Source organism: Ursus arctos, unplaced genomic scaffold (assembly GCF_023065955.2).
Source record: "Ursus arctos isolate Adak ecotype North America unplaced genomic scaffold, UrsArc2.0 scaffold_9, whole genome shotgun sequence".
NCBI classification, from domain to species: domain Eukaryota; kingdom Metazoa; phylum Chordata; class Mammalia; order Carnivora; family Ursidae; genus Ursus; species Ursus arctos.
Genome location: NW_026623111.1, coordinates 34,620,671 through 34,635,421, shown reverse-complemented (window position 1 = coordinate 34,635,421; position 14,751 = coordinate 34,620,671). Strand labels below are relative to the sequence as shown.

At 37.2% G+C, this 14,751-nt stretch overlaps 1 pseudogene; it reads left to right on the top strand.

Annotated features, from left to right (window-relative positions):
- Positions 1–567: 567 nt before the first annotated feature.
- LOC113262330 (small nuclear ribonucleoprotein Sm D2-like) lies at positions 568–1,010 on the top strand (annotated as a pseudogene).
- The last annotated feature ends 13,741 nt before the right edge of the window (positions 1,011–14,751 follow it).

Here is a 14,751-nt window from a genome sequence, read left to right as displayed (position 1 = left end):
TGCTAAAAAGAAATGAACTATCAGTCCATGACAAGACATGAAAGAATCTTAACTGTATATTACCACGGGAAAGAAGTCAGTCTGGAAAAGCTGTATATTGTACAATTCCAATTATATGACATTCTGAAAAAGGTAAAACTGTGGAGATGGTAAAAAGAACAGTGGTTGTCAGACATTGGAGGGAGGAGGAGGGATGAATAAGCAAAGCACGCAGGATTTTTAGGGCAATGAAAATGCTCTGTATGAAACCCTAATGATGGATACATGTCATTATACACTTGTCTAAACCCATAGAATGTATAATACCAAGAGTGAATCCTAAGAAAAACTATGGACTTTAGGTGATTATGATGTGTCAGTGTAGGTTCATCAATTGTAATAAATGTACTACTCTAGGGGGGGATATTGATAACAGGGAGGGTATGTATGTGCAGGGACAGACAGCATATGGGAAACCTCTGTACCTTTCCCTCTTGGATTTGCTGTGAATTTAAAATTGCTCTAAACCTACGGTGTTTAGAGCAACGTGGGGAGATGGCACTGACCTGGAGGACAGCCACTACCACCATGGGCGTCCTCAACAAGCCCAAGAGTGAGATGATCCCAGAGGAGCTGAAGAAGCAGGAGAAGGAAGAGTTTAACCCGGGTCCACTCTCTGTGCTCACACCATCAGTCAAGAACAGCACCCAAGTGCTCATCAGCAGCCACATGAAGAAGAAGCTTCTGGGCTACATGAAGGCTGCCGACAGGCACTGCAGCATGGTGCTGGAAAATGTGAAGGAGATGTGGACCAAGGTCCCCAAGAGTGGCAAGGGCGAGAAGAAGTCCAAGCCAGTCAGAAGGACCCCATCTCCAAGATGTTCCTGTGTGGGGACTGGGTCATCGTTGTCCTGTCAACTGGCTCATCGCTGGCAAGTAGGGGTCCCCTCCCCGCCATCAGAATTTCCGCCTTCATCCTGCGGAGACCTGCCCTATTAGTGGGAATAATAAAGTCTTGTGTTTTTTCCTAAAAAATTTTTAAAAATTAATTAAAAATATAGTGTTTACATAAATAATGAAATAGAAAAATGTAATTTTTAATTGGGACTTTTCATCATTAATATTCACGTTCTCCTTCTATAATTCTGCTTTGGTGTAAATATTCTCCCTCCTGTTTTCTTCTTTTGTCAGTGTCGTAGTCTGTTTGGGCTACTACAACAAAACACCAAAGATGGGTAGCTGATAAATAGAAACCTATTTCCCTCCATTCTGGAGGCTGGGAAGTCAAGATTAAGGCATAGGCAGATTTGGTGTCTAGTAAAAGCCTGCTTTCTAGTTCTAGATGGCTGCCTTCTTATGGTGTTCTCACATGATGGAAGGGGTAAGGATGCTCTGTGGGGTCACTTTTAGGGGGGCATTCATCCCATTCATGAGGGCTCTACCCTCATGACTTAATCACCTCTGGAAAGGACTCACACTGGGGATTAGGTTTCAATATATGAATCTTAGTGAAACACAAACATTCAGTTTGTAACATGTGTCTTGTTTTATTTGCCCTCTAAACCAATGTGTTTCAAAAGGCAATTTTACCATATTGAACAATAGTTGAGCTTTGGTAAATCCAAGATACATTCATTGAGCATGTACTAAGTACATAACTACCACTCCACTGGACATCATCTTCATTGTAAAGAGGCTAGCAAAACAGTCAAAGTTTTCTGTACATTTAATTTATATCTGGAATAGCTATCAAAATTTTACACGTGGTGTATAAATTATCCCTCCCAACAACACCACCATGAGGTAAATCTTATTATTATGCCTGTCTTAGAGATAAGACTCAGAAGGTTAAGTAACTTGCCTAAACCACCATAGTAAAAATGGAGCAGGACTCAACAGGCTCTTACAATCTAAGTAGGGTCACATAAATTATAAATATGAAATATTTCTTCAAAGACTATTTTAAAGACCTATGATGACTACAAATTCTATAGCAGTTCAGTGGCACATGGCGAGCAAGAATAGGATGATTAAGAGAGTTTTCATAAAGATCATAGGACTTAATTTAGGGTTGAAAACATAAGTAGATTTGGCAGGTTATAGGAAAGGATGAGAATTTTCTAGTATAGACATCATGAGCAAAGTGATGGAAGTAGGAATCATCAAAGAAGGTTTTTGCAACTGACAGAGGTCGGCTTGCAAAGGCAAGTTTCATGTATTGTCAGAGAGTAGGCATTTGGTGGGTTTAATTGATTGGCATACGTTTCCTCTTCCACAGATAAGAACATATCAATTTTTATCCAGGTGTCCACATTTCCTTGCTCAAATTATACATTGTGTAGTTTGATTTCACTATTCGAGCAAGGTGCAAGGAATGTGATTCAAGCCTAAGTCAATATTGTCCATATTGCTTTATTCAGTGATGGGCATCTGACTTCTTCTGGTCCTACCATAATCTCTCAAACATAGTCATTCATACACATATGTAAATAATGAGGTATAAGAACCATCATGGGACCGTGAGTGGAGCATTCCTCACAGAGAGCTGTGAAATGGATCACAGTTAATGAGGTCCTGGACATGCTGAGTCTTTGTACCAGCCCAGTCTAGAAACTACACTTTTGTTGCAAAAAACGCATTACTTTGTTTTTAAATAGAGTTTGATTAGGGTTTTTCATTACAAAAAAAAAAAAAAAAGCATACAGATAATGACATATGAAGAAGGTCATGGGAAAAGCATAAATTAAAAACAAAAACATTTTGCATCAAATTATGGCTCCCCCACTTTCTAGATGAGTGACATTTTCAAGATTTTTAACTTCTCCCTGAGTCTCAGTTGACTCTTTACAAAATAGAAATAACCTAATTATAAAGCATTTAGTACAGACAGAATCGACAGAGTGGGATTAGATGGGATAAGAATTAATATGTTCCTGAGCAATTCAAATTGATAAAAGTGTGTTACAAGGCCTTAAAAGTGTTGCCTCAAGGGAACGATATGACGAGAGGGGTTTAGTATATTTATTTGAGCACTATTTTGCTTAAAGAACTCCGGGAAAAGAAACTAGAACACCCTAATAGTAATTAAGCATGGAGATTAGGGTCTGTGTTAGGATACCGAGTGTAGGAGCAAGAATGAAAAGACTTGCTGGAGGAATAGTTCAAAGACCAGAAAAAAATAATTGATCCTCTAGTTCAACAGAATAAAAAATAATAATATCGGCTTAGTTCTACTGAAAACTGACATTCTAAATGGCTGTTTAATAAGAAAATAATAACAGCTCTGTTTATGTTTCAGCAAGAAATTAATATTTGAGTTATACTCGGTTTTGGAGTTTTGTAAATCTGTGCTTTTCCACCTGGTTTGTAGTTCGCAGTTCAGTTAAAGGCCTTGCTAAAACATCTGATGCCTTGCTGCACAGCTGAGAGCTACAGAATAGAATAATACATTACAGTGAAATATTAGATTTGTGTTTGGTAGAACAGTGCAGAGCAATGTAGAGTAGTTGAGATCAGGTTGGGAGTAAAATAAATCAGTACGAATTTGAAAGAAACGCTAACCTAAAAATAGTCATAGGTTTGGCCATGTTTATACGCTGGGGAGAAAAAAAAAAGTAACACTTCAGACTGCTCAATTTTTCTCCAACCAGCAACTATGTTTACAAAGATAAAGAAAACTGAAGAGCTGGAAAATGCTTAATAGATACAGAGTAAAACCGCAGGTTTCTTGGAAACGATGAGTAGAGGGAACTACTGAAGAATCTAGAATAATGACTCTATCTGTAATATCGATTTGGTTATTTTCAACTTTTCATTTCTCTAAAAATAGCTCAGCTTTTGAGGTACATTGTGGGTAGTACATCGAGTGCGTTCACTTCAGAGAAATAGAGATTTCTGCCTCTGGTGTTCCTGCTATGATCGCAAGCTGCTTAGTTTATCTGTTGCTTTATTCCCTTTACAAACAAGAAAAAAAAAAAAGATAATATTCCAGAGATGATTTACAGGTTGGTTTTTTAACAGCAACTAATAAAGCATTTGGAAGATATAAAGTTGGGGGCTAATGCATAATCATATGTACTAAGATACCATGCTGCAAAGGACAGCTCAGATGTTCCAGGTGTTCACAACTGAAAAAGGCTAATGACAGCAGAGCCGCTGTAATTCATGAAGAAGACAAAGATCTAAGTTCTGCAAGCCAGAGAAGGACGCAGTAAACATTGTAGGACTTTATTCATTATTAAAATATGCAAAAATTAAATAGCCAGGGCCTCAAGCTAAGAACCCTATGGCATTATAAAATGGATTGCAAATTAGTTATTTAGTTTATGCTAGACTATCAGAAGAATTAATCTATAATTTATGCTAAAGAATTATTCATTTTAATTTTTCACCAGGATCTGTGCGAGCCAGATACGCAAATGAAGAAGAAAAAAAGGTAATTGTCAGTCCCAATATGTTTTACTCCCTCTGTTCCTTTTGTTTTCAGCTTTCTACATTTGCTTCATCAATACAATCTCTACAATGCCTTGTACTGACCCAGTTCCTGAGCCAATTCTGATTAACGCAAGAAATACAGCAGTGCTACAATCTGGGGGCCTAGAAAATCAAGTCAGGTTCTCCCTTTTCAGGGTATGTTGTTGCTTTGTTTACTGTCTTACACAGACAGTCCCTCTCTTGATGGAGACTCCATTTTAGCACATTCATCTTTCTTGATCACTTATTCCATGTTACGACCTGTGTTTGAGAGCGCCTGGATGGCACAGTCAGCCCGTTAAGCAGCTGCTTTTGGCTCAGGTCATGAGTCCTAGGTTGGAGCTCTGCGTCAGGTTTCCTGCTCAATGGGGAGTCTGCTTCTCCCTCTCCCTCTGCCCCTACCCCTGCTCATGCTTTCCCTCCCTCGCTCACTCTCTCTTTCTCTCAAATAAATAAATAAAATCCTGGGTTTGTCCTGTAACATTTTTTAGCTTCAAATATTGTAAATTGAGTTAATCGTCTGCCTTGGTTCACGACACCTCATCATCACTGGTCACTACAAGGCTCGTGATTAGTTTATTTCATAATTTTTTTTCTTTATCCACCATCTCCTTTCTCAGCCCCTTTCCCAGCTCTTAAGGGGACGTGGCTGAGGCTACACACGCAAGCAGGGAGAATGAATGAAATGCAAAAGTCTTACTCCTATACTTTGTGATGACAACGGCAAACTGCAAATCAAATAGTCAGGATCCTTAATGGTACAGACTCTTAAGGAATAAAGCTTGGGGTTCCTGTGCCAGTTAAGAAACCATAGTCATCTGAGGGGCTTTCTGAGGCCAAAGGAAATAGGAAATTGTTAGCATAAAATGGAAATTATCAGTACCAGCTATGACCACACGATACTTGCAGCAGGGAGGACTAGCGGTTACAGCTGGTTCTTCCTTGCTCTGTGTGTGTGTGTGTGTGTGTGTATACATATGTGTGTGTATTTGAAAAAAAATTGTCTATGTGTGTGTGTCAATTATTATTCTTTTTATTTTTTCACTCCTGTTCCTTTATTGTTAAGGCAAAGGTATGTTGATGTGTTAATAGTGACTCATCTTATATTTTTGGTATTTAGGTAAGAAGATATCAAAGTTAGAAAATATCAAAAGGGAGTATGACTTTTGGTATTTAGGTAAGAAGATATCAAAGTTAGAAAATATCAAAAGGGAGTATGACATCGCTTCTAGGTGAATAAAGTAACATTTTGTGTATCCTCTTTTGGGGGAGTAGGTTAGCATGTTTGGGGCTTAATGTGGGACAGTTGCATTGTGTTAGTTAAAACCTGTTGTGTTTACTTGGAAGTTACACATGGCTACAATGATGCGTGTGAATACCCAGCGGACAAGGTGTAGACTGTAGTGGACTGTTCTCTGTGGCTTGGTTGTGGTGGAAATTGAATTTTTGAAACTCCCCTTCCTCTATGTCTCTGAATTAAAATTAGCCAAAAGAGAAACTCAGGAGTGGTTTGGAATGCATAATAGCAACAGTGACTATCCTCCTTAAAAGATAATTGTCAAGGTTAGGCGTGGTGACTAACAGATTCAGAGATGTGTGCTGACTTCCCATTTATCATCACCGTGCTCTCCCCCATGCTCAGCCTTCCTCACGGATGCCGGCCTGCTGGTCAACAGCGACCCTAGGCAGTGACCATATACTCGGCTGTGGATCCAGCCAATGGCTTACACACCATTCAAGCTAATTTGTATAGCAGATACCTATGTAAACCTATGAGTTTCATGAACCACACACTCTTTCCTACTAAATGTATGAAACAGCAGACGCACTTGAAATTCTACTGTTCGAATAGTCTCATTAAGATTTTTCTTTTCTTTTTCTTTCTTTTTTTAAGATTTTATTTACTTGACAGAGTCAGTGAGAGAGGGAACACAAGCAAGGGGAGTGTGAGAGGGAGAAGCAGGCTTCCTACGGAGCAGGGAGCCCGATGCAGGGCTCGACCCAGGACCCTGGGATCACGACCTGAGCTGAAGGCAGATGCCCAACGGCTGAGCCACCCAGGTGCCCCAAGACTTTTCACGAAAAGCCTATAATTCTAGCCAATGGAGCGTCTAGCTCAATATCTAAGCTGGCCCAACACTCCCTGAGAGTTTTGAACCTCTGGTTTGTTCAACAACTCAAATCCTGGAAAATATTGCCTTATCGCAAATTTAATTCGGTTTCTTCAGCCCTTCCTTATCTCCCGACTTCTGACCTTGTTCACTGTTCCTCCTCGCACATTGAATACAGTGCTACTGATCCCTGGGGCTGTGCTAACATTAGCACGTGTTGTGTTGAACTCTCTTTAACCGGCTCACAGGTCTCAGTGTGGTCCCAGGTGAGCAACAGCAAGAGCACCTGGGGATTCGTTAGAGAGGGAAATGCATGTGTCCCATCCCAGACCTGCTAAATCAGAAACTCTGGGGATGGAGCCCAGCCATCTGCATTGGAACAATCCCTTCACGTGACTCTGATACGAATAAGTCGTAGGAGCGCTGAAGTAGAGTGTGCCATTTCCTCTCTTGCTATGTTCACTTACCAGTCCTCCTACCTTGTTCCCAACTTCCTGTGTTCTTGTTAGCCTGTGTTCCTACTGTGTGCCCAGAACGCAGTCACTGTGTAGGTATTAATCTACTTGCCTAATTAATATGAGTTCTATTAGGAAATAAATTAGGAAATTTTCTGCAGCCTATTTAATACCTAGAATAAATTCTGAGATTAGGTCTTGTTTACGTCCTTAATTATATTGTTGCTATGACAAAAGCTGTCCGCTTTGTTTTTCACATTTTTCCCTGTGGTCTTTAGTATCTTGTTCTTTATTACTTGACTAAATACCTAATTGTTTCTCCCCTTAGAAAGTTTTTTTGGACGCTTATGTAGAGTCTTTGCACTCTCTCGATTTGTACATTTCTTCAGTTATATGTTGGTAAGCATAATATGATAATCAGTCATTTGTTTATAAAGCTATATATTGTTTATGTCCAAATCCATTAAAGGTATTAAAGGTAGAAGCACAAATAAGAATTCGTAGCCTGGCGCTATTAAGTTTTTAAATTGCTCTTGTAATATGAATGTTTTTCACTTAAAACGTATTTTTTAAAGTAAGTAAATACTGGGATGCCAGCGCAATATTTGCCATGTAGTGATTAAACACACTGCTCTAACATTTTCCTTGCATTTCTTAGAGGGAAATTTAACAGTGTTATGCAAGATGTATAATGATGCTTTTGCTGCTGCACAATGGGGGATCCATTTTAAGCCCAGACCAAGCAGAAAATGGCTCATTTCATCAAAGAGATTTAAAACGCCTCTCCTATCACCCGGTAGCAGAGGCTGCTGATTACAGTAGGAAACACAGCTCCACACCCCCCACCCCCCACATAGACACACTTCTCAGGTTAGAGAAAAAACGAGAACTTCGGTATCACGCAGCTACTTTCTTTCAAATGTAAAACACGTAGCTAGTTTTAAGCAGAAGATATTAAAAAGAAAAGAAGTCTTCCATAACAATCAATTTATAAAAATTCAGTTCTTACAGGACTCAGACAATGATAAAAGACTTGCTGTATTTAGTAATGAGTCCCCTGAAGCGAGAAGTAGATACCCCAGCAAAGGTAACTTAGAAGGGAACAATGGCAGATGATTATAGAAGACGGATCCTTGCTCTACCTGCAGACATCTAGCCCTGTTGCTTAGGGGTCTTCGCCAGTGCCTTTGAAAAGCATATCCCTACAATTTTGTAGCAGGAAACTTGGCAGAGTCTTTAATTTCTTACATATTGTATGTGGAATCAAATCTAGTTAACTTTCTATTATCAGAAAATGTGAGCCATTCTTAGCATGTTATTTTGTGGTCTTTTTAAAGTCCTATGGTAAGTAACTTCTCCAAGTGCTATTATAAACAGTGATGTGAATAGAGTGGACTCTATTTTGTTATTAACAGTTTAATACCTGGTCAGCAGAAACTCTGAGGAATTCTATTTTAGTAAGAATTTTATTTTCATGCAGGAAATACAAAGTAATTGTCTCCTTCCTGGCACGTACTGAGCTAACTGAGGTGTGTCTGTGAACTGACAGATCTAGCCCTTGCCCCCATATAGCTACCATTCTAGTGGAGGAAATAGTAAAAAATACTAGAGCAATATAAAATATAAAATAATTAAAGTTATGAAGGAAAAAAACATAAGAATCTGAGATAGATGATTATAACGGTGGAAGAAAGATGGTCTAAGTTTGAAAGGCTAATGATGGAAAGAATTTTTGTAAAGAAAAAAATTGAGCTAAAATCTAAAACAGATTAAGGGTTCAGTTATATAAAGGTATAAGAAAGAATGTTCGAAGATAAAATTATTTGGGATGTCTGGGTGGCTCAGTCGGTTAAGCGTCTGCCTTCGGCTTGGGTCATGATTCCAGGGTCCTGGGATCCAGCAGCATTGGCATTGGGCTCCCTGCTCAGCAGGAAGCCTGCCTCTCCCTCTGCCTGAGCTCTCCCTGCTTGTGCTTTCTCTTTCTCTCTCTCTCTCTCCTTCCCTCCGTCTGCCAAATAAGTAAATAGAATCTTTAAAAAAAATAAAATTATTTTTACAGACACATGTTAAGAAATAATATATTTGAGATGTTGAGAAAGGGACAGACAGAGCTAGGTAGGTAGAGATAGATACCGGACTCCATGATCAGGCTCACAGAAATCCCAAAAATGCGGAGGTATAAGGAAATGAGAGGAAAGGTAAGACTCCAGACCACCCTGCCCTAGGTGTCCGAGGTGGGAGTTTTATTGATGACAGTCTCCTGTGGCCAACAGAAAATAAACAGACCCTAAAAAGAAGTAAGCCATTAAAGATGTTATGGCTAGTCCTGCTTACACAAAGGTGCTGTCAAGTAGAGAAGTCAAAGAGATTTAAGTTCCCTGGTTAACTTTCTATAAAAGACCAACCTTAAAAAGGTTGCCCTCAGGGGCAACACTGTCCAGACCCCTCTCACTCCTGAGAACTTTTTCTGTATCCTTGCTTAATAAAACTCTGTCACTTTACTCACTCTCCTTTGTCCGCAGATTCATTCTTCAACTCCCGTGAGACAAGAACCTCGCTCTCCTGCATCAATGTGAGAGGATCAGAATGATCCCATAAGAAGACCCATGTGTACGGATCATAAATAAAGTGGCAGAGGTGACCTTGAATAAAGGAGAACTAGATCATACAGTTCCTTTTAAGTCAGGTAAGTGTTTGGATTTTATTTTAGTAGGAAAGGTACCCAATAAGGAGTTTTAGACAAGAAGTCACATGACTCTATTTACATTATCAGCAGATAATTTAGAATCATATGTGGGGGGAAAAAAAGAATGAATTCGGGTTATGGAAACCAGCTACAAGGCTGGGGCAATAATTCAGACAAGTTTAAACATTACGTTGTACATTTTAAATATACAACATTTTTATATGTCAAAGATGTCTCAATAAAAAGAGGAATAATTTTTGCAATTATGAATAAAGCTGCTATACACATCCATGTGCAGGTGTTTGTGTGGACATGTTTTCAGTTTCTTTGGGTTAATACCAAGGAGTTCCTGAATCTTATTCTAAAAGTATGTTTACTTTTATAAGAAACTGCTGAACTATCTTCCAAAGTGGCTGAAGCACTTTGCATTCCCACCAACAATGAAAGAGAGTTAGGCCACATCCTCGCCAGCATTTGGTCATGTCAGCATTCCAGATTTTGGCCAATCTCATAGTTGTGTAGTGGTATACTTTTCTATCCCAGCTTTAAAAAATCAGAGGGCGCAGTAGAGGGGTTTCTTGCGAAGAAGAAAAATGAAGTTTACTGAGTAGTTTGGGGATACCTAACTGTTCTAGATATTGTATTAGCATATACACATTTCCCACCATGTCTCATGATTCAGTTTCATCCATAAACAGAACCCATTTGATCACAAATGTAGTAAATTTCTTATGTTGTAATCAATGTACTAGTTAAAATATGCATTCTAAAGTTTGGGATTCTTATTACTATAAAAAGAAAGGAAGAATGAATTTTGGGAATGTGAGGGCAGGTGATTGGCTATCCCTGCCTTAAAAAGCATTTATCTGCAAATTCCAGGAAATCAAAATAAAGTCAGCATATTAAATTTAAAGACTTTTCTTTTTTTTTTTTTTAGCTGAGGAAAGTATGTGACCTCTCTCTAATAGAGACAGGAGATAATATTCTCCACGCATTCTCATAAAAAGAATGATTGTGCAATGTAATAGAATTGTTCTTAATCATTACTACATTGATCTATACAACAATCTTGTAACGTCCTTCAATAAAAACTAATGGAATAATTCAGTAAAAAACAATTACTCTGTGGTTAGAACAATGAAGGAGGTAAGGTTTTAAAATATTTTAAATGAATGAGTAAAAAAGCATTATTGTCCCTAATACAAAGGTAGAATTATCCTTGAGCACATATAATGATTATGTTTTTCAGTAATTTGACCATGGCAGTTTACAAGACATAATCTATATTCCATTAGTTCACCTTGAAGTTTAATGGCACATATGCAGCTTCCCCTTATAGAGAATTCCTATAATCTCTTTAATTTCGTAAGACATGTATATATTTATTTTTATTACAGTTTTGTTGTACTATGTAATTGCTACTTGTGATTATTAGTATACTTTCATTTAATGAAATTTATTAAACAGTTAAACAATATTTATTACATCGTTTCTTGATAAATAGTAATATACTTAACCATCATTTTAATATGTATATTTCTACTCTTCCTCTCTTAAACCAAGTTTAATTTAGAATGTAAATGTATCTTATGAATATTTTGTTCCCACTTCCTATTTCAGTAGCTGGCATATTATATGTACTTGATTGCTGCTTGTTGATTTTGCAAACAATTATACAGTGTTATGGTTAAAGGATCTATTATTTGTTTTAATTTAGATAATGCGAGTTGCGATAAAAAATAAATACCAGTTTTCCAGTGCTTCAACAAACTAGAAATTTATTTCTCCTTTATGTAAATATCTAACACAGATGTCCTGGTTGGTTGTGAGTTTCTTTATCTATGTGGTAATTCAGGAACCTGCATCATTTCCATCCTGTGGCTCCCACAGGTCAGCCTTTATTGGTGGGGAAGGAGATTCTTCAGACATTAAGCCCTAACTCCCTAAAGCATCTATTTTATATAATGAATTAACTTTTTTCCTTGGCATATAACATAGTAATAGTTAGTGGATCCTTGGGAGAACTGAGATGAGTCATTCAAATCATTTTCTGTATGTGGTGGTGTAGACAAGAGCCTTGTTTGAGAAAGCCTCAGAATCCTCTGCATCTAGTCTGCAAAGGAGCAAATATCATATGATTTCAATTCATACGTGGAATTTAAGAAACAAAACCAACCAACAACAACAAAGAGACAAACAGAAAACCAGACTCTTCGCTATAGAGAACAAACTGGTGGCTGCTAGAGGGGAGGTGGGTGGAGGGATGGGGTAAAACAGGAGAAGGGGATTAAGAGCACACTTACTGTGATGAGCACTGGGTGATGTACAGAATTGTTGAATCACTGTACTGTACACCTGAAACGATTATAACAGTGTACATCAATTATACTGAAATTTTAAAAATAAAAATAAATAAATAGAGAGGAGAGGAGGCCCACCCACTTCCTTTAAGGCTCAGACTACAAATGAAACACAAAACTTACACACCTTTATGTTGGCAGTAACCTGGCACCAGGCCGCAGAGGAGTGCTAGAGAAAATGGAGTCCCTGGCTTGGCAGCCACTTGTTCAGTGGTATCCCTACACTCTGAAAAAAGGGGAAGGAGTTTGGGTGCAAAGTTCACTGCCTCTAGTTCATTGTTTTGTGTACCATTTCAGAGTAAAAAATGATACTAATATCTACTATGTGTTGAGCATCTTCTTTGACTAAAGCCATACACTAGCTATGTTATGTAACTTAATGCAAATTATAGGACAATTAATATTTCAACCCAGATCTACCTTCTTGCTAGTTCCATAGTTTCTTCTTCCCACAGATTTGCTAACATAATTAAAAGTCAACACAAAGTTGAGAAAAATATATATTTACTAACTTTTATTTTTCAATGAAGTTTGTGGAAAATTCCTATATTCTATTTTATTGCAAGGACAATTTGCTGCAATTCTTTAGACACTAATATCTTTGGGAATGTAGTTTAAGAAACAACAATCTATAAGTTTGTGCAAGAAATTTGTGCAAGAAAATTTCGTAGCTGGTATTCTCTTTATCACTCCTAAATAGCGATAGAATGTTGCTTTAAGAAAAATTCAAGCACTATCAAAGAATATAAAATAAAAACATAAAACCCCTTTCTGTTTCCTGCCACGTCCCATTTCCTATTTGATGGCGGAGCCACAATTAAAGGAGTGCATGTACACATGTGCACAGTTGTGTGGATGTAGATGTGTGTGTCTGATTGCACATGTAACAAAAATGGAGTAATCTCATGTTTACTATTACAGAACTTTCTTATCTCACAAAATAGCATATCTTAAATTTCACAATGTCATGGCATAAATAACTTGGTAACGGGTATATAAAAATGAATGTAATAATTTTATCATTGACATTTAAGTTTCTAATATTCTGCTATGTTGCTGTATGAATCTATATCTAACAATATATCTTTAAATGTTTCCATGCTGTGTGTATAATTCTGTAGTATGTATATATGAAGGTTTACGTAATAATTCTCTTATTGATGGTTAGTTAGATTGTTTCTGTTTTTATAAAATGGCAATGCTGTAATGAGCATACTTGTAAATATATTTGGTGAAATAGGCATACATTTGTGTTTAATTGGTGATTACAAGTGAGTTTTCTGAGTCAAGGTACAAGCACTATTTAAACTTACTTATAGATTTGGTAACATTACTCTCTAAAAAATACTGTATCAATCTTATTCCACCAACACTCATTTCATTTCCACATTGCCTCTACTCTGAGTATTTTTGAACTTCTTAATTTTCAGTAATCTAGTTGGTAAAAAAGTGGTGTCTTTCTGTTGTTTTAATTGTATTCATTCCATTACTTGTGAGGTTAAATGCATATGCACTGGCTATTTAAAATCTATTTTTTAAAAAGATTATTTATTATTTATTAACAGAGAGAGAGAGACAGAGCACAAGTAGGAGGAGTGGCAGGCAGAGGGAGAGGGAGAAGCAGGCTCCCAAGGAGCCCGACAAGGCCCTCAATCCCAGGACTCTAGGATCACGACCTGAGCCAAAGGCAGATGCTTAACTGACTGAGCCACCCAGGTGCCCCTAAAATCTGTTTTTGATAATTGACTTCATACTCTGGCTTTTTATCAGATTTCCACGTACTTATTTTCAGTGTTCATATAAAGGCACAAATAAATAATTGCCCTTTTCAATATGTTAACATTTTTCTCAGTTATTCACACATTTCTTAGCTTTGTTTCTTTTCTAAAATTTAGTTTTTGTGTATTCATGTCTGTCAATATTTTTCCCTCATGTGTTCTGGATTCTGATACGCTTAGGAAGGCTTTCCACACCCTAAGATTATAAAACGGTCTTCCATATGTCTTCTAATACATTTTTGGTTTCAGTTGTTCAAACTAGTTCCTTAATTAATCTAGAAATTAATTTCTCTATAAGATGTAAAATAGGGATCTATCTTCATTTTTATTCAAACGGCCATTGCTTATCCTAAATCCATCTCTTCCCTCCTGATTTAAAATATACATTCTTAATTGTATTTTGTTCATGTATCTATTTGTCTATATCTCTGTCATGATCACACTTCTCTAAAAGATCCTGGATTATGTTGTCATTGGTAAGATGTGTCTACCATTATTGTTATTCTTTTTCTAAAAAAATGACTTAGACATATTCATGCACACGTTCATTCACATATGTTTACAATCAATTTGTAAAGTGGAATTGTGGTTGTTCTTGGAAAGAATTTTTAGACTATCTTGGCGAGAAGTATTATGTGACTAATGTGGTATATCACTCTTTTTATTCCTGTTTGTTCAGATTTTCTTTTACAACTGATGGAAAAGTTGCATAGTTTTATGCATATGTGTTTCAAACTTTTCTTGATGTGTAAGCATTTTACAATTTTCTACGCTATTTTCTCATTGGATAGTAATGGTCTATAAGAAAATAATTAACTTTAGACAATTGATCACAAATCTACCTTGTGAATACACAAATTCACATTGACTGAGCTGCTTTTAACTGCCATATACCATGTCATATGATTT